This window comes from Cervus canadensis, chromosome 29, assembly GCF_019320065.1.
Source record: "Cervus canadensis isolate Bull #8, Minnesota chromosome 29, ASM1932006v1, whole genome shotgun sequence".
NCBI classification, from domain to species: Eukaryota; Metazoa; Chordata; class Mammalia; order Artiodactyla; family Cervidae; genus Cervus; species Cervus canadensis.
In genome coordinates, this window is record NC_057414.1 from 4437421 (window position 1) to 4458556 (window position 21136).

The 21136-nt window shown below is 37.8% G+C and overlaps 1 protein-coding gene across 15 annotated transcripts in view; it reads left to right on the top strand.

The window, feature by feature from the left end:
• The window catches only part of DLG2 (discs large MAGUK scaffold protein 2), a 2236304-nt gene that overhangs the window by 475145 nt on the left and 1740023 nt on the right, over positions 1–21136 (top strand). The gene's annotated exons all lie outside the window — the stretch shown is intronic.

Here is a 21136-nt window from a genome sequence, read left to right on the forward strand (position 1 = left end):
TCATGAAATAATTTGTGTGCGATGAAGACAAAAAGTTCAAAAGTTCCTTTTGAGACATTCCCCTCGTTTGACCCACCTTGCAGGCAGTGTAAAGTGATATGTGGAACTCTTTAATAAATACCCTCATCTTTTGTTGAGGTGCAGGCTTCTGAAAGGCGCAGCTGCACCATCATAGCATGACTGATGACTGTGTTAAAAGGCAGTAGGTCTGGGGGAGCCTGCTTCTCATACGGATTGTGTGAGAAAACGGAAGCGTGTCTCTGTCTTTTTTTTATCTGTGGAAGATGAGATGGTGGGGTCACCTTTAATGAAGGAGAGATGATGGTGCTAAATTTTGGAGGCATTTTTGCAGTGTGGAGGCAGCCGAGACTTGCTCGAGACTCAGAGAATAAAAATGTCACACTTTTGTGAGCAGATGGTCAGAAGGGAGTGTATGCTTAGGGACTCTGCTGATGCCAGAGAAAAGATGGGCTTTAATAATTCTATTTCTTCATCAATCACTGCTTTTATTATATCCCTGATGATATTTTTTCACAATTACTGATTTATATGTCTGTTTTTCCAAGGAAATCCTGTACTCTTCAGGGTCCTAGTATACCTACATCTAGGTAAATCCCTGAGTTCGTGGTAGGAGCTCTGTGAGTGTAGATTTAATAAATGCATCTTCAATCTGTTGATTTCCTCTTTATAATAATAAGCTTCAGTAAATTTTTTTCAACCCTCATATTTGTTGCTGAAGAAGAATAAATATATATTTTACTTTCTTAGGTGGTTTCCATTTCTGACCTTCAGGTGTCCTTTTATACTTTTTCCTTCAGAGTGTGTGTTTTGAGGAATTTTGTTTTCATACTAAACAAAATTTTGTCATTTGATTCAGCTGTGTCAGGCACTATGGCAATTGCTAAAGATGAAAGATAGATAAGATAGTGATTGCATTTTATCAAACACATTCATATATTCCAGTTAATAGCTGATCCTCCAGTATTCCAGCTCCAAATAAAATAAATTTGACAGTATAGTTACTTTGTATAGTCTTATTGCAGGTAAATCCATTATTAGAATACTGTGTCTTATGGTTTAACAAGAGTTGAGCCTTCATTATTGCCTTGGAGTTGGACCATTGAGAATCTGAGAATCCCAGATTGTCTTCCTGCTGCAGGGTACTAAAGATCAAATATGGAGATGACTACATTTAAGACCCTTCCTGAAGATCACGAGTCTGAAGGGCCAGCCCTGAAATCTGACGTTCAGTTCTATGGTTAGGTGAGAGTGTCAAAAAGATGTTTCTTCTTGCTCCTGCTTTAGAATTGGGAGCTGCTGGTTACATAAATTTCCTTTTCCATTTACTTAAAAGTAATAGTGAGTTGGACAAGAGGTTCACTGGGTTTCTCCATATGATACAGAAAAGCTTTTTGGCCAACCCAATACATCTCCTAGTGGGGCAGACACTTGCTGCAGGAATTGTGCAACCCATAATGATTCTACTTTCTCTGTTCAGTAACTCCATTCTGCAAAGGTGGGCACCTCACGGCCATGTTTGGGCTCTCTGAGTCTGTCCCGGGCCATGTCTGACTGATCCAGAGCTAAATATTTGATCCTAGGTGAGCCAGTTGGATTCTGTCTCCTGGGTGTTTGAAATCTGTACCGGAGAGATATGAAACTGATAGCCATCAATATTGAATCATATGAATGACAATAGTTTGGGAAAGATCCTGTGAACCTCAGTTGCTAAAATTCCTTGAACTGCCATGTATTTGCCCTTTGAGGTTTTGCTTACTCAAATCTCTCTTTGATTTTGTGAAAAGGTCCCAATAATCTGCTGATAACCAGTAAGTTACTTTCTTCCGTTATCTACTTTTTTTTTTTTTTTTTTTTTTGATAACTGTAAACTGTTTTGTATTGGGCTATAACTGATTAACAGTGTTGTGGTAGTTTCACGTGAAGCAAAGGGATTCATTCATACATGTACATATGTCCATTCTCCCCCAAACCTGCCCCCACCCCAATCCAGGTTGGCACATAACATTGAGCAGAGTCCCATGTTAGATTTTATTTTGTTTGTTTTGAGGAATTTATTGTTCTTTGATTTATTTGTAGCCAAAAAGTAAATAAAACTCCCTTAACTAATATCCCCTGGTCAGCAACATTTATGTAGCTCCCACTAGAGTTAAAGTTGATGTAATGAATAGTAATCTCAGACAGAAAGGAGTACTCAGAATTGTGGGATTTTGATAATTTATAATAGTCCATCCATTTCAGTATTTGGTTATATACAATAGCTGGGTACATAAAAATGAGCAAGGAATAATTTGTTAATGACTTAATCCACATTCTAAAGTGAGAAGTGTGGATAGTTAACTATACAGTAATAAAAAGCATCTTTACATAACAAAACTGTTTAAGATGTAAAGTCGTTCTGGTATTAATTTTCATTTTCTCATCTCTCAAGAAATAGAGAAAATCTTAGCCTCCTGTATTTAAGAGAATGTCTTATTGGTCTCAAATGCTCCATGGACTAAAGCAGGTTTTAAATAAATTAATACATACTTGCATTCATAATAAATAGATAATTTCTGTTATCTTTGTGCATTCTGAAAATTCACTTGATTCTTTCCTACATTTCTCTCCCTATTGCCTTGTTCTTTCTTGGTGTTTCGTTCTAGCATGATTGTATCCTTATAATTGGGCTTTATTACCTTTTTCAGAACAGTCCTGGCCTTTGTGTGTTCATTTGCCCTCAGGTTTATTTTAAATGCAGAGCTTTTGTCACTGGTTTTTCCAAGAAAATTTATCCCTCCAAATTGCTTTGCAAATGCCTGGCAACAGCTACCTATTGCCTCAAAAATGACTTCTATTACTTCTTGCTCATTCTCTTCTGGGAGGCTCCCTTTTTTGGCACTCCACATCTCTATAATAATGGGACCAAGAAGTATTTTTAAAGACTTTTCCTTTTAGACAGAATTACCATGTACAGATTGTGATTCAAGCTGGATAGGAAATTTACCTCCAGTAATTATACAGAAACATGGACACATTTATAATTCCTGAATACTTGTAAGTGAAATATCTTTTCTAGTGAGAAGAGTGACCATTTTATTGTTTACTTAACTCTCCTTGTTCGGCTATATTAAACAGTAGAATGATAGTCTTCCTCACCTCTGTACTTTAAATTTAGTTGGGTTGTATGCACATTGGTTTGTATGATCACAACTATGAACACAGTGATTACCTGAACCCCTACCACTTACTAACAAATGAGAAGAGACCCATAGGTTCTGGGACTTAGGTGAAGACAGGCAGGTCTCTGAATCTGGAGTGAAATAGACTCAGAATTGGTTTTTGGCAGTTGGAAATAAAGAACCTTCAGCTTGACCAGCTGCAGGAGGCTTGACCAGCTGCTGCTGTTCGGGGCAGATCTCTGGTCCATTCAGTTTGACTCTGGCCTATGCATGGGTTGGGTCACCTTGAGGAATGTCCCCAAACACAATCCTTAGTTATTAAGCATTACTCAGAAATGACTATAACATATTATTTTATTGACTGGACATGTGATGTATCAATACATAGAATAATTGTGTGCTTGCACACCCCTTAATTCCTGGAAATTTAAAAAGAGTATCATGAGAGGAGTTTTGAACAGCTAGGTTGAAAATAAAATCTCTGCTATTTTGGAGCTTATCATGGATATTGTTATATCTACATATGTCTATTGTTATATAATATTCACCTATAAATAGATATGGGAAATATTTTCAAAAATCATTTAAGCATTTGCAAATATTAGAGCACTGTACTCTGAATATATCAATTCTTATTTACTCATTCAAGAAGCACTTACTGAGCATATTTTATAAGTTGTAACTGACCCTTCAATTCCTCGGGATAGAACAGGAACAATACATGTGTATAACCATTATAATGGGTAATACATGCTATATAATGGTCTCTAGTGGATGCTGAGTCAGAAAGTCATCTCCTACTCTTTCTGACCTCATGGATTGTAGCCCGCCAGGCTCTTCTATCCATGGGATTTTCCAGGCAAGAATCCTGGAGTGGGTTGCCATTTCCTTCTCCAGAGGATCTTCCTGACCCAGGGATCGAACCCTCATCTCCTGCATTGCAGGGGGATGCTCTACCACTGAACCACCTGGATAGCCCATGGTTTATAGAAAAAACTATAAATTCTCCAAATGGAGCGTGCAGTGGGGTCAGCAAGAGTCAGACATGACTGAGCGACTAACACTTTTGCTGTTTTCCCTTCAAAGTTTGTGTTAAAATATGAATTCTGCCACTTACTTGCCTTTATAACCTTGAACAATTTGCTTAATCTCTCTGCGTTTACACCTGTAACAAGATATTTTGAGATTTACATGAGATAATGCATAGCAAGTGTTAATACACACCTGGCATATGGTAATTGCTTGAAAACTGGTAAAAGGAGAAAAAAAAAGATAGGTCATTTTAGAAGAAAGTGATGGGGGATGAATTGGTGAGAGAAAGCATAAAAACAGGCAATAAATCATCATTAACTGAGGGCTCTTTATTTAGGAGGGTCCTTTCTTCTGAAGGGCTTCCCTGGTGGTCCAGATAGTAAAGAATCCTCCTGTAATGCAGGAGACATGAGTTCGATACCTGGGTTGGAAAGATTCCTTGGAGAAGGGAATGGCTACCCACTCCAGTATTCTTGCCTAGAGAACTCCACGGACAGAGGAGACTAGCAGGTTACAGTCCATAGGGTCGCAGAGAGTCAGACACAACTGAGTGGGTAACACTTTTCTTTTGAAAGGCATTCAGGCTGGGACATGAAGTTTCCATGAGTTAATACACAACTCTTTATGACTATAAAAAGAGAAATCTTGAAGCTCTTGAAGATAAACATTTGCCCTCTGACAGGAAAGAACTGATTATACGGAGTGTCATATTGAGATGTTTGTGTTTTAAGTAATATAAAGCCATTTTTGAAGAGTGGGGCTTATATACTCTTTTTAATTTAAAAGTATATGAACAATTTCCCTACCATGCCTCTCTAGATTATGAAAGTAATTTTTCTCTTTTATGGGAAATCAATAAAAACAGACCTTCCTCTAAGAAACCAGAGGAGATGTTCTTTTAAAGTGTTAATTGTTTCAGCATGTTCTCCCAGTCCGCCTCCCATTACCCACAGTTGGATCATACACTCTAATTGAAACCAGTTAATACAATGTGCATAAGCTCTGTTATACTAGTGTAAAGCTTTTTTTCACTTTGTTTTGGTAGCTCCTCTCTCCCCCCTTTCTTTCCTCCACAGTTTCTTGTGTGACTTCATTCTGTATACCTCCCAAATAAATACCCAGACCATGGCAGTAAGAAATGTCCAACCCAGTCATAAAATAAATAATGTTGTGTCTGTTTTCTGAGTGTGTGCAGAATTCTTAGGAACGCAGAACCTGCTGGGCCAACTCTGCTGCTGGGAAATTACACCCAGGATGGCTTTGGTGGGTACTGTCTTCCAAAGATTAGATATGATTTTTCTTTCTTAGGACAAGGATTTCATACTATCAGTGTTTAATTCCCTTACAGAACAAAAAGTTAGGATAAGATGATCACAGCTTTAAGAAAATTATGGAAAATTACAGAGTACAGGGCCTTTAGTTGGTCTACACTGGGATTAGAGTGCATCTGGCCATAGGGGGGTAGCCATGGAATTAGAAAAGAATCCGGAGGGGAAATTATCTTAGAAAAATCACAATGCACTTTAAGAAATGTGAGCTCTGTGCAATGGCTCTGATTCCAACTTGGTTGTAATTAGGGCTTTGCATCAAGGAAAGTATGAGGAAGACTAGGCTGACACAATGGATACATTCCTCTTTCCTCCTCTTTTCTGGCCCTTATAGTACCTTCAGCTTGTAAGTTTCCTCTCTAGGTTTGAAAGAGTCTTCCGGGAGCTGCAGTCGTGGTTGTTGTTCAGTCGCTAAGTCATGTCCAACCCCGTGGACTGCAGTACACCAGGCTTCCCTGTTCTCAACTATCTCCCAGAGTTTGCTGAAGTTCATGTCCATTGAGTCGGTGATGCTATTTAACCATCTCATCCTCTGCCATCCTCTTCGCATTTTGCCTTCAATCTTTGTTACCCTGATCTTTGAAACATACTCAGAAAGGGATTTATGGGGTTGGGGGGGGTGCTATTGGTTCATGCGAGAGAGGAAAGGGCATTTCCAGTGAGCACACATAAAAACTACACAGAGTAAAGAACAAAAGACATGTAAACATGTACCCAGCATGCCTGTGCAGAGATGAAGGTTTCACGTCCTGAGGTTGCTGGCAAGATCTGAGAAGCTAAGCAAAGGAATGGTAGGTAACCATCTGGGAACAAAAGGCATGCCCACAGTAAAACTGGAGCCAGCAAAGTTTGTGTCCCCAGCTTCCTCTTTCTGCACCATTTAATATTTCCCTAGAATTCCCACTTTATCCAACTTGATTAATTTTTAGTCAGTTCAGTTCAGTCTTCAGTTGTGTCTGACTCTTTGCGATCCCATGGACTGCAGCACACAAGGCCTCCCTGTCCATCATCAACTCACAGAGTTTACTCAAACTCATGTGCATTGAGTCGGTGATGCCATCCAACCATCTCATCCTCTGTCATCCCCTTCTCCTCCTGCCTTCAATCTTTCCCAGCATCAGGGTCTTTTCCAATGAGTCATTTCTGCATATCAGGTAGCCAAAGTATTAGAGTTTCAGCTTCAGCATCAGTCCTTCCAATGAATATTCAGGACTGATTTCCTTAGGATGGACTGGTTGGATCTCCTTGCAGTCCAAGGGACTCTCAAGAGTCTTCTCCAACACCACAGTTCAAAAGCATCACTGCTTTGGTGCTCAGCTTTCTTTATAGTCCAACTCTCATATCATACATGACTACTGGAAAAATCATAGCTTTGATTAGATGGACCTTTGTTGGCAAAGTAATGTCTCTGCTTTTTAATATGCTGTCTAGGTTGGTTATAGCTTTTCTTCCAAGGAGCAATCATCTTTTAATTTCATGGCTGCAATCACTATCTGCAGTGATTTTGGAGCCCCCCAAAATAAAGTCTCTCAGTGTTTCCATTGTTTCCCCATCTATTTGCCATGAAGTGATAGGACCAGATGACATGATCTTAGTTTTAAAAATGTTGAGTTTTAAGCCAACTTTTTCACTCTCCTCTTTCACTTTCATCAAGAGGCTCTTTAGTTCCTCTTCACTTTCTGCCATAAGGGTGGTGTCATCTGCATATCTGAGGTTATTGATATTTCTCCTGACAATCTTGATTCCAGCTTGTGCTTCCTCCAGCCCAGTGTTTCTCATGATGCATGTCAGTTAAATGCATAAGTTATATGCATGATGCATATAAGTTAAATAAGCAGGGTGACAATATACAGCCTTGATGTACTTCTTTCCTGATTTGGAACCAGTCTGTTATTCTATGTCCAGTTTAGGGCCTTCACATTCACCTAACCCTTCCTACCTTATCTTTTTATAACATGCAGCCAAGAATCTGATAGATCACACAGAATTAATATAAATCTTTATGACAATTCTTCCTATGTGTATTTGGAATTTTTGTTGTTGTTTTCCATCAGTGTTTTTATTTTTTCACAGATTTACTGAAATATAATTCATACACTGTAACAATTTAGCAATTTAAAGTACACAAGTCAGTGATTTCAGTACTTCACAGAGTTGTGCTACTTGATTACCAATTTTAGAACATTTTCATGTCTTTAAAAGAAACCCCAAGCCCATTAGCAGTCATCCCCATTCCTTTTGTCTTCAGCTCCTGGCAATCACTAGTCTGCTTTCTATCTCTATGAATTTGCTTGTTCTAGACATTTCCTATAAATGGAATTATAAAATATATGGCCTTTTGTGACAAGATTCTTTCACTTATAGTATTTCCAAGGTTTATCCATGTTGTAGCGTGTGTCAGTTCCTTATTCCTTTGTCCCAGTGAATAGTGTTTCATTATGTGGACATACTACATCTTGCTTATCTATTCATCAATTGGTAGACATTTGTGTGGTTTGTCTTTTTTCAGTATTGTGTATAATGCTGCCATGAGTATTCACATGCAAGTTTTTATATGGACATATTTCTTTAATTCTCTTGAGTATATACCTAGGAGAAGAATGATTGCCTTGTGTGGTAACTGTGTTTAACTTTTTGAGGAACTGCCAGATTGTTTTGCAGAACTGTTTTACCATTTTATGTTCCTACCAGCAATGTATGAAGGTTCAACTGTCCACATCCTCATCAGCATTTGTTCTTACCTTTCCTTTTTATTGTAGTTTTCCTAGAGTGTATAAAGTAGTATCGCATTGTGGTTTGGGATTTGCAGTTCTCTAATGATTAGTGATGTGCTGAGCATCTTTTCATGTACTTTTGAGCTATTCATTTGTCTTTGGAGAAATGTCTAAGTTGTTTACTTATTAAGTTTGTTTCTTTTTTTTTTTTTGGTCTTTAGGTCTTTCATAAGAGTTCTCTATATGCTCTTGCTACTAGTTCATTATTTTATATATGATTTGCAGGTATTTTATACTGTCTCATGGTTTGTCTTTTTACTTTTTGATTGCATCATTTCAAGCAAAAAAAATTTAAATAGATGAAGTCCAGTTTACTCTTTTTCATGTCACCTGTCATATCTAAGGAGGCTTCATGTAACAAGGTCACAAAAACTTACTCCTGTATTTTCTTCTAAAATTTTTATAGTTTTAGCTCTTACATTTAGGTCTGTGACCTATTTCTAGTTAATTTTTATGTATATTTGTATACGGATAGCCAAGTGTCCCTGAACCATTTGTTGAAAACTATTTTATTTCCCCACTGAACTGCCATTACATCCTTGTTGAAAATCAATTGACTATTAATATAAAGGTTTATTTTTGGATCTTCAATTCTATCTCATTGATTTATATCTTTTTCCAATTCTATACTGTCTTGATTACTCACTTTGTAGTAAGTTTGAAACTGAGAAGTGTGCATCGTCAATTCTATTCTTCTTTCAAGATTGTTTTGGATATTTGGGGTCCATTGCATTTTTATACGAATTTAGAATCAGCTTGTCAGTTTACATAAGGGCCATCTGGGATTTTGATAATGATTGCTCTGAATCTGTAGATTAATTTGGGGACTATTGCCATCTTAACAATACTAAATTTTCTGATCCAGTGAATGCTTTACTCTTTTTTTAGGTCTTTAATTCCTTTCTACAGTGTTTTATAGTTTTCAGTGTACCAGTTTTTGTAGTTTTTTGTTCAATTTGTTACCAAACATTTTATTATTTGTTATGCTATAAAATGTTTGTTTCCTTAATTTCACTTTCAAATTCTTCATTGCTAGTGTATGGAAATACAATAAATTACTTACTTATTGTTTGTGTACCCTGTAATATTGTTAAACATCTTTGTTCTAATAGCTTTTCAATGAATTCCTTAGAAATTTCTGTATACAAGATCATGTTACCTGCAAAAAGGGATAGTTTTGCTTCTTCCTTTTCAATCTGGATGCTTTCTACTTCATTTTCTTGCCTTGGCAAGAATATTCAGTACAATATTGAATAAAATTGGGACAAGCAGACATTCTTGTCTTGTTCTTGCTTTTAGAGGAAAGTTCAGTGTTTCATTATTAAACATATTATTAGCTGTGGGATTTTTATAGATGGCTTTTATCAGCTCAAGGAAGTTCCCTCTGAGTCCTAGTTTGTTGAGTGTTTTATCTTGAAAGAGGGATTTTGTTTATTTGTGTGTTTATTTTGATATTTGTTTTTAATACTTAAAATTTTCATGTGCTGTAAGAATGCCTTGACTTTCTATTGAGAACACTATGCAAAACTGTTCTAGGATTCCTGAAAGTACAATCTACCTACTCATAGTCTACACCTGACTTTGCCAAAGGATAACTCTTCCCTTATTTGACAGGTAAGAAAACTGAAGCCCAGAGAAGTGAAATATTTTTTTGGCCTTGCAAAAAAATATTTTTTGGTATTTTTAAGTACCCAATCTTATGCTATTTCTGACATAATTCACTGTCTCTCCTGAGCAAATATATTCTCTTGAGTTTGCTGTGAATAGTTCAGTTCAGTCACTCAGTCATGTCTGACTCTTTGCAACCCCATGGAATGCAGCATGCCATGCCTCCCTGGTCCATCACCAACTCCCGGAGTTTACTCAGACTCATGGCCATTGAGTTGGTGATGCCATCCAACCATCTGTGAACAATAATGAATTCAAAAGAGACTGGTTTTTTAGTGTCTGTGCCTTATGTCATGAAAGGTGCCACCTGGATTCTATATATTGAATGCTTATTAACACAGCATTGCTGGACATCCATATTGGCAGCCACAGTAGCACATTTGAAGGTCTTCCTTCACAGCACCAGTGGGATGTCTATTCTCATATGACTTATTTGGAGAAGAACACCACGTAGATAACCACTATATAGAAAGTTATAATAAACCTGACCATTTAGGAATTTAGTTATGTCCTTCCATTCAGAGCTAATGAAATTTTAATAATGGATTTTCTTTAAAAGGATTTCCAGGCTCTATCTTTCTTTTTCTTGGTTTTATCACTTGACATAAGAATTAAATATGAAATTTTCTCTCAGAGATTATTCCATGATCTATAAGCTTCAGGGTTGTTTGTCACAGGCTTGTAGAGGGATGCTAATATAGAATATGGTGCTTCAATTATTTATAAATGATTAAGAGCAATGCTGTGATAGGTCTATGTATTTTCTAATTCAGGGGCTTTTTCTCTGTGTCCAGAAAAGCCCCTGGAAATTTTTTTGTTCCCTCTGACATCGACTTAAGGAACCTTCAGCTGTATCTGCTGAGCAATATTTTATTTACTTAGCATCCAATAACCTCAATTATGTAGTATAAACTGAGAATCATCTGGAAGTAAATACCATGTTGAAGTCAACTAAACCAATATTTCAAAGCTCACAGCTCGCTCACAGGGCACCTACCTGTTTGTGACCTCACTGTGTGAGCTTCTTATTATTTCTCAGGCACCTGTGTTTGAACAAGAGAGACCCATTACACCTTTTTTTCTGAGCCTGTTTAGATACATTTCTAATAATCCTGGCTTATTGAATACTGGAGTGGATAGCCTTTCCCTTCTCCAGGAGATCTTCTCAATCCAGGGATCATACCCAGGTCTCCTGCATTGCAGGCAGATTCTTTACCAGCTGAGCCACAAAGGAAACCCTAATAATCCTGGCTACATACTATCTAAACCTTTAGAAGGTCCAGATAATTCGAACAGGTATATGGAAATTCAGGAGAAAGCGTTAATAAAGCCTGGTATATTAGGATCCATGGGGAGTGGCAGACAACAGAGAGGAAAGAAGTGAACATTAAGCATGAGCAGAAGCCCTTAAACTCTGTGAGGTAACTGAGTGGTGGGGCCTGGGTTCTTTGCAACTTGATATTTTAACTGATGTTCACAAATGTTGGCCAGGAGTCAAAATATAAAAACATAAAATTATATCCAATGATTTTTTTTTGGGGGGGGGGAGAAGAATTACCTTTGTGACTTCTAACAGCAGTTACTGAAACATTTGCAAATTTTAAAAAAATGTTCAAAATACATAAACGTATTATGCTGCAAAGGATAAACTTTAATTATCTGGTAGATTCATGTTTGAAAACACCTCTTTCTTTGATGGTTTTGATTGATGAGCAGAGAGCTGGCATGCTCCAATGTGTACACACTGTCAGGGCAGTGGATTCTTCTCTTCTCAAGGAGTTGAGTTAGTCATTTGAGTTTGTGGTGGAGGCAAAGGTGGTATTGGGGAAGTCAGGGAGGCTGACAGCGGAACAAGGCGCCCTGGTGGTAAGTGAAAGATTTGCTGTGGGTTTTCTAGTGTCACTGATTTTAGCAGTGTAAGATATTGGCACGTGTTGGCATTACATGAGCTTCTCAGTGTAGGTAGCATTCTTCCTATTGAACTTTGCCTTCATTACTAAAGGAAGCAGTGCTGGTTACATAGTAACAGGGTCGTAAGTATTGGAGTCAGGAAGAGCTTGAGATCGCCTTTCTCTCACTAGCCATTTGAACTTCAGTAGGCATTTCAACAACTCTTTGTCTCCCTTACCTTATAGGTGAAGTAAGAACAATAAATAGATCCCTACCTTGTAAGACTATGTTAAGAATTAAAGACAACATATGTGATATGCCTTAATTAGTGTCTACTATGTTAGCACATAGTAGGCACTAAAATGCATGTTGATTTTGTTAGTATTATGGCATTCCTGTTTTCAGCACGGTAGAATTCTGAAAACAGTTACAGCTTGAGATCTGTATTTACCCCACCAAGGCATTTGAGCAGTTAACTTTCCATAGGAGGACCTATTTTCATCTTACCTCAGATTTTAGATGTAATTGAAAGGTATAGAGTTTGAATATTTAAATGAGCAAATTTCATTTTAAAAAGCATAAAGGTTTGATTTTTTGACAGTGATTTCTAATACGATTTCTATGTCTTTGAAAGTTGTTTGTGAATTCAGTACCATTGCTATATTATTTTTTGGCCACTTGAATTCCTAAAAAGTATGATGAGAGAATGGGCTTCAGCACTGCGGGGTGAAGGTGCCTCTAAAACATGCATGACTGGGTGGGTTGTGGAGTGCTGTCTCATGCAGTTACGATGGAATCTCCCTTTTCCAGTAACAAGGTAAATGAGTGTCTTATGAACTCTTCTGGGGTCCTTTCCCTAGCTATCATATTATCCCCTTTGATTGATGTTTTTAGATCACGTGGAACAAATAGAGACATTATCAAGTATTGATTTGGGTATTGGTGCTGTTCATAAACCATCTGTAGTTATGAGTCATGAATGACAGCTCTTCCAAGTGAATAATCCTACCTTGAAAACCTCATACTGCACACATCTCCTTGAAGGAACTTCTACAACAGTATTCAGGGGATGGGTATATTGCACAAGTTTAAATGAAGGCCATACAACACATGAACAGGAGGGCACTCCATGTAGTGATGCTTATACGCTTTAAAAAATATTTGTTCTTTGTGTATTTTTTGTACATTAAAAATTATTTATTGGGCTTCCCTGGAGGCTCAGATGGTAAAGAATCTGCCCAAAATGCGAGAGATCCAGGTTTGACGCCTGGGTAGAGAGGATCCCCTGGAGAAGGGCAAGGCTACCCACTCCAATATTCTTGCCTGGAGAATTCTGTGGGCAGAGGAGCCTGGTGGGCTACAGTCCATGGGGTCACAAAGAGTTGGACATGACAGAGACAAATTATTTTTCATGAATCTAGAAATCTGAGGATATAACAACAAAGCGATGTTATTTAAATAATTGAATTACACAGAGAAGATATGAAGGTGTTTTTGTCAAAGACTTTCTTACACCTGCTTACCATTCTGACTTTCTGTGCTGCTCTTCTGATTGTGCTTGTCTCCTGCTCAGACTTGCCTCATTAGATTTAGCCCCAGGTAGTCAAAACAGGGGAAGCTATTCTATGAGGCCAGGTCAGTAACAGCAACCAGCTTCCTACGTCCACTGCAGAACGGGTGTCAGTGACAAATTTCTTGAAGCAGCCTCCAGCGACTTCGGGTCTCTGTGGACTTGTACACATGTTTGGACAAACTTGGCCTGGAGAAAAGTTTTAACAGTGCTTGACACAGAAATGGAACATTAATTGCTGCAGCTCCTCAAGGAGGTCCTGTTGACAGCAGGCAGCATAGTCCCCTGACGGCCTCGTGCAAACAGCCCCTCCCAGCCTGGGTTAATGGACTGGCTTCAGCAACAAAAGGTACAACAAATGCATCTAATCAAAACCCTAAACCTAAGCATGGTTGAAGGAGGTGGCACAGGAGCTGATTTCATAAAAACCACTCTTCCTTTATAGCTATGAGAGAAAATGTATATAAACATTTGAGTACTTCATTTACTGACCCATATATTTTCAACCAACTCAGAACAAACACCTCATTTAAAAAATCAATGCCATTCAAGTTTGGATTGGCTAAATCTCCCAACCACGGGGAAAGAAATGCTAACTGATCTCGAGGGCTATTTTAGATCACATTTTGGTGAAGTAAAAAATTTACATAATTTAATATCCACAGCTTAATTAAAACATCCTATAAATATCTTCTCTCTAAATATGCTAATCCTTATGCTGTTGAAAGAATCAGTTTGTTTCTGCAATATATTTGGTCATACACCATTGTTCTTTGGATTGTGTCAGTATTTCCATTAGAAAGTCGTGATCTGTTTATAACTCGGACACAGAGCTGTCTTCTGAGCTAAAACTTAATGTCCAAAGTCTTCATCCAAATGCAGGTTTCTAAAGTGCACACAGAATGGAAGTTTTATGACTCTGTGAAAGCTTGAGGTCTATAGGAAGACTTATAAGCCACCAACAAAAGAATCTCATCTATTTCGGTGCATCAGGACAGCCCACAGAATCTGGGAAAGAAGCTCGGCTGTGGAAGGGAACACAACCTCTTCTGACACTGTGCTGGAGAATTGCGGTACCCAGGGCTATTCTTGGTTGCACTGCTTGAAGGATACTGGAAGGATCGTGGACTCTGGCACCTCCTTTAACTGCTTAGAGTCCTGCCTTTACTGTTTACTTGATTTGGGAAATTCCTTCTGAGCCATGTGTGTGGATTGAATGAAATGACTCACAGAACTCCTGCATACCCTTTTTCTTCTCTTATGATTTGTGATGTTGTCTAAAACCACTGACTTGCTTTTACTCCATTGTTTGTTTTGTTATTCAGTTGCTAAGTTATGTCTGACTCTGCGACCCCATGGACTACAGCATTATAAGCAGCCGGGCTTCCCTGTCCTTCACTGTCTCCCAGATTTTGCTCAAACTCATGTCCATTGTGTTGGTGATGCCATTCAACCATCTCATCCTCTGTTGCCCCCTTTTCCTTTTGCCTTCAATCTTTCCCAGTATCACAGTCTTTTCCAGTGAATCAGCTGTTTGCATCAGGTGGCCAAAGTATTGGAACTTCAGCTTCAGCATCAGTCCTTGTAATGAATAGGTCACCGCTGAAGAGTATAAGAACATGTCACACAATTGTAGAGTAGGTAGAAAGTCACCTCTTTCTTCCCCATCAGTCCCTAGTTTGGGGACTGCCTTTGCTTTCTGTAGTCTTACACTATGTAGACAGGAGCCCACACTGCCCAGCAAGTCAGCATGAGCAGGCATTCTTGTCAAGGAAAGCCCTTGGCAACAGAAATGTGGCCTTTTGTAGATAAAGTGAAATGTTCTCTTTACAACTGTCTATTTAAAGAGAAAACAACTGTAAGTAAGGAAAATTTTAAATTTTCTGTTGTCAGAACTGTCCTCTTGACAAGAGCTAGTTCATTATCTGAACATGTGTTATTTAAACAAGCCTCAGTCTTCTGTACCACATCTCCATTATTTTTTAGGCTCATCAAAACCTATCTATCCATCTGCCTTTCCTCCCTTCATTAATTCTATAAATATTTACAGAGTGCCTACTATGTCCCAGACACTGTACTAAGTCCTGTAAATTCATAGTGTGAGGAGACATACACAGTCCCTGCCCTCAAGGAGGGAGCAGCAATAAATTGAAGAATCTTATAAATGAAGAGAAAGTAATTTGAGTGAGTGCTGCAGAGGAGATGTACATGGTACATTGGGAGTGCTTTTGAGGACATCCTTATGTAGAGAAGGAAGTCAAAGAAGCATTCACTAAGGAGATGCTGTTGTTGTTCAGTTGCTAAGTTGGGTCCGACTCTTTGTGACCCCATGGACTGCAACACACCAGGCTTCCCTGTTCTCTGCTCCCTCCTGCAGTTTGCTCAAGTTCATGTCCATTGAGTTGGTGATGCTATCTAACCATTTAAGGGGACGCTAATTAAGCTTAAGTTTTAAAAGTAGGATCAAAATTGGGGAAGAAAGAAAAAGAGATTTATTCGGGAAAAGGGAAGCATATCTATAAGGATCCTGTCTCAGAAAGGAAAGGAGCTGTATAACCAGGAGGGCTGGAGGGAGAGGACACGGGGGCAGCTTGGTAAGAGGAGATTGGAAAGGAAGACACAGCCATCTAGTATTAAGGATTTCTTGAATTATTTTAAGTAGATTGGAGATAGAGGAGTGAAGCAGGTAACATGGTCATACTTGAATTTTGAAATCATCACTCTCGATGTTATGTGGAGAACAGATGGCATGATGGGAAAAAAGTTGCTGGTTAAAAACATGGCTAACAAACACATGAAAAGATGCTCAACATCACTCATTATTAGAGAAATGCAAATCAAAACCACAACGAGGTACCATCTCATGCCAGTCAGGATGGCTGCTATCCAAAAGTCTACAAGCAATAAATGCTGGAGAGGGTGTGGAGAAAAGGGAAGCCTCTTACACTGTTGGTGGGAATGCAAACTAGTACAGCCACTATGGAGAACAGTGTGGAGATTCCTTAAAAAACTGGAAATAGAACTGCCATATGACCCAGCAATCCCACTGCTGGGCATACACACCGAGGAAACCAGATCTGAAAGAGACACGTGCACCCCAGTGTTCATCGCAGCACTGTTTACAATAGCCAGGACATGGAAGCAACCTAGATGCCCATCAGCAGATGAATGGATAAGGAAGCTGTGGTACATATACACAATGGAGTATTACTCAGCCGTTAAAAACAATTCATTTGAATCAGTTCTAATGAGATGGATGAAACTGGAGCCCATTATACAGAGTGAAGTAAGCCAGAAAGATAAAGACCATTACAGTATACTAACACATATATATGGAATTTAGAAAGACAGTAATGATAACCCTGTACGCAAAACAGAAAAAGAGACACAGATGTACAGAACAGACTTTTGGACTCTGTGGGAGAAGGCGAGGGTGGGATGTTTTGAGAGAACAGCATCGAAACATGTGTATTATCTAGGGTGAAACAGATCACCAGCCCAGGTTGGATGCATGAGACAAGTGCTCGGGGCTGGTGCACTGGGAGGACCCAGAAGGATGGGGTGGAGAGGGAGGTGGGAGGGGGCATCGGGATGGGGAATACATGTAAATCCATGGCTGATTCATGTCAGTGTATGGCAAAAACCACTACAATATTGTAAAGTGGTTGGCCTCCAACTAATAAAAATAAATGAAAAAAAAAATAAAACTAAAGTTGGGATGATGAGAAAAATGCAAAAAAAAAAAAACCAAAACAAAACAAAACAGAAAACTACTTTGAAGCTTTTATGGGAGCCCAGGTGAATGATGGTGGTAGCTTGAATTTGGGTGGTGGTGGAGATGGAGAAACAATGAACAGATATGAGATTTTTAGATGTAAACATTGCAGGACATAGATATGAATTACTTATAGGAATGATAAGAAGAAAGAAAGTCAGAGTTGACTCCCAGTTACCTGTGTTATGTGAAACAGCGGGTAGAAGTATCATTTACTGAATTTAAGAGCTCTATAAAATCTTCATTTCTGTAGGAAGATCAAGATATTCATTCTGGATAACTTAAGTGTGAAGACTTTCATTTTATTCATTTATTTAATGAAGTACAGTTGATTTATAATGTATTCATTTCAGGTGTACAATATAGGGATTCAATGTTTTTATGGATCATACTCCATTTAACAGTATTATAAAATAATGACTATTTCCCTGTGCAGTATAATACATACTTGTAGCTTAAATACTTAATACATAGTCTGAACCTCTTAATTTCCTACCCCTATCTTGCTCCTCGTCCATGCTTTCCCCCATCACTGGTAGCCACTAGTTTGTTCTCTAAATTCAAAGTCTGTTTCTGTTTTGTTATTCTTTTCATTTACTTTTTCAGATTTCACATACAAGTGATTAAATATTTGACTTTGTCTGACTTATTTCAATAAGCGTAATGCATAACACCCTCTAGATTCATTCATGTTGTTGCACAAGGCGGGATTTCATTCTTTTTAATGGTTCAGTAATATTGTTCTATGTACACACACACATGATCACACATACCACATCTTCTTCATCCATTTGTCTGTTGATGAACACACAGGTTGCTTCCTTATCTTGGCTTTTGTAAATAGTGCTGTTAACAATGGGGTACATGTATCTTTTTGAATTAGTGTTTTCATTTTTTATGGATATATAGCCAAGGGTGGAATTGTTGGATCATATGATAGTTCTGTTTTTGTTTCTTTTAAGAAACTTCTCTACTGTTTTCCATGATAGTTACACCAATTTATATTCCTACCAACATTGTACAAGGCTCCTCCACAGTGTCTCCAACATTTGTTATTTGTAGACTTTTTGATGATAGCCATTCTGACATGTCTAAGGTGTTTTCTTATTGTGGTTTTGATTTATTTGCATTTCTCTGATAATTAGTGATATTGAATATCTTTTTTTCCATGCCTGTTAGTCATCTTTATGTATTCTTTGCAAAAGTATCTATTCTTGTCTTCTGCCCATTTTTTGATTGGGTCGTTTGTTTTTGATATTGAACTGTGCGAGCTGTTTACATATTTTGGATATTAACCCCTTGTTGATCATATCATTGGCAAATATTTTGTCCCATTCTGTAGGTTGTTTTGTTATTTTGTTGATGATGATCCTTGGCTACAAAAACTTTTACATTTAAATGTCTCATTTGTTTATTTTTGCTTTTATTTCTTTTGCCTTGAGAAACAGATCCAGACATATACTGCTGCAGTTCATGTCACAGAGTGTTCTGCTGATGCTCTCTTCTAGGAGTTTCATGTCTTACTTTTAGGGTTTTAATCATTTTGAGATTTTTTTTTCTATGATGTGAGAAAATGTTCTAATTTAATTTTTTTACATGTACCTGTCCAATTTTTCCAGCACTGCTTACTAAAGAGATTATGTTTCTCCATTGTATATTCTTGCTTTCTTTGCTTTCTTTTGACCATAGGTGCGTGGGTTTATTTCTGGGCTCTCTATTCTATTCCATTCATCTATGTGTCTGTTTTGTGCCAGTACCATAATGTGTGTGTGTTTTTTTAAACACATCTTTCATCTCTTTGGTTAAATTTATCCCTAACTCTTTTATTCCTTTGGTGCTGTTGTACATGGATTGGTTTATTTGTTGTTTTTTTTTTTTTTTTGATGGTTTGTTTTCAGTATATAGAAACACAACTGACTTTTTGTTTGTTGACTTTGTCAACTATAACTGTACTGAATTGTTCATTACTTTTAACATTTTTTGGTGGAGTTTTTAGTTTTTAAAAAATTTTATTGAAATATAGTTGATTTACAAGTGTTAGTTTCAACTGTAAAGTGATTTACTTATATCTGAAGTGAAGTGAAGTGAAAATCACTCAGTTGTGTCCAACTCTTTGTGACCCCCATGGCTATACAGCCCATGGAATTCTCCAGGCCAGGATACTGGAGTGGGTAGCCTATCCCTTCTCCAGCGGATCTTCCTGACCCAGGAATCCAACCGGGGTCTCCTGCATTGCAGGCGGATTCTTTACCAACTGAGCTATCAGGGATATATCTATCTATCTGTATATACATATTCTTTTTTTACATTCTCTTCCATTGTGTTTATTCAGGCTTCCCTGATAGGACTGGTAAAGAATCCACCTGCAATGTAGCAGACTCCAGTTTGATTCCTGGGTTGGGAAGATCCCCTGGAGAAGGGAATGGCAACCCACTCCAGTATTCTTGGGCTTCCCTGGTGCTTCAGATGGTAAAGAATCCACCTGCAATGCTGGAGACTTGGGTTTGATCCCTGGGTCGGGAAGATCCTCTGGGGAAGAGAATGGCAACCCACTCCAGTATTCTTGCCTGGAGAATCCCCATGGACAGATCTATGTATCTATATATACATATGCATTTTTACATTTTCTTCCATTATAGGTTATTAAAAGATATTGAGTATAGCTCCCTGTGCTGTATATTTATATATAAAATACACATTTTATATATATTTTAAAACATATTTTTAAAATTATATATATGTGTATTTTAATCCCCAAATCTTAATTTGTCCTTCTTTCTCCCTCTTCTTCGGTAACCATAAATTTGTTTTCTATTCTATGAGTCTATTTTTTTTGTAAATAAGTCCATTTGTATTCCTTTCTTTTTTTAGATTCCACATATAAGCAGTATCATATGATATTTGTCTTTCTCTGCTTTACTTCACTTAGTGTGATAAGCTTTAGGTTCATACATGTCACTGCAAATGCCATTATTTCATTCTTTTTTGGCTGAATAATGTTCCATTGTACATGTATACCACATCTTGATCCGTTCATCTGTTGATGGATATTTAGGCTGCTTCCGCATCTTGACTATTGTAAGTAGTGCTTCTATGAACATTGAGAGTGCATGCATCTTTTCAGATTATGTTTTTCTCTGCATATATGCCAAGGAGTGGTTTTATAGGATTGTATGGCAACTCTATTTTTATTTTTTAAGGAATTCCCATACTCTTCTCCATAGTGGCTGTCTTAGTTTATGTTCCCACCAACAAGGGAGTGGAGTCCCCTTTTCTCTACCTGCTTTCCAGCATTTGTTATTTGTAGACTGTTTGATGATAGCCATCCTGGCTGAGGTGAGGCGATACTTCATTGTAGTTTTGATTTGCATTTCTCTGATCATTAGCAGTGTTGAGCATATTTTCATGTGTCTGTTGGCCACCTGTATGTCTTCTTTGGAAGAATATCTTTGTAGATCTCCTGCCCATTTTTTTTTTTATTTTTTAAATTGAGCTTCATGAGCTATTTGTATCTTAGAGATTAATCCCTTGTCAGTTTCATTGTCTGCAAATATTTTCTTGTATTCTGTATGCTGTCTTTTTTTTTTGTTCATGATTTTATTTGCTGTGCAGAATCTTTTCAGTTTAAATAGAGTTTAGTAGATTATAACAAGGAGGTCACTGATAGAGTAGTTTCAATAAAGTAGTTGGTGTTGAGGAAGGTTTGGAAAAATAGGATGCTTACAATATATGCTTTAGGCTAATAAAATCTTGTGCTTCACTGAAAAATGGAAGGTATCATTAGAGTGAGAGTTAAATATGTAAGAGAGAAAGCCTAATCACTATAAGTGTTTCCTGAGAAGCTGGAGATGGATGAGATCCATAGCAGTGTGCCACGGTTGATCTCTAATCTATAAGTGCATGTGCTTACATACAATGTA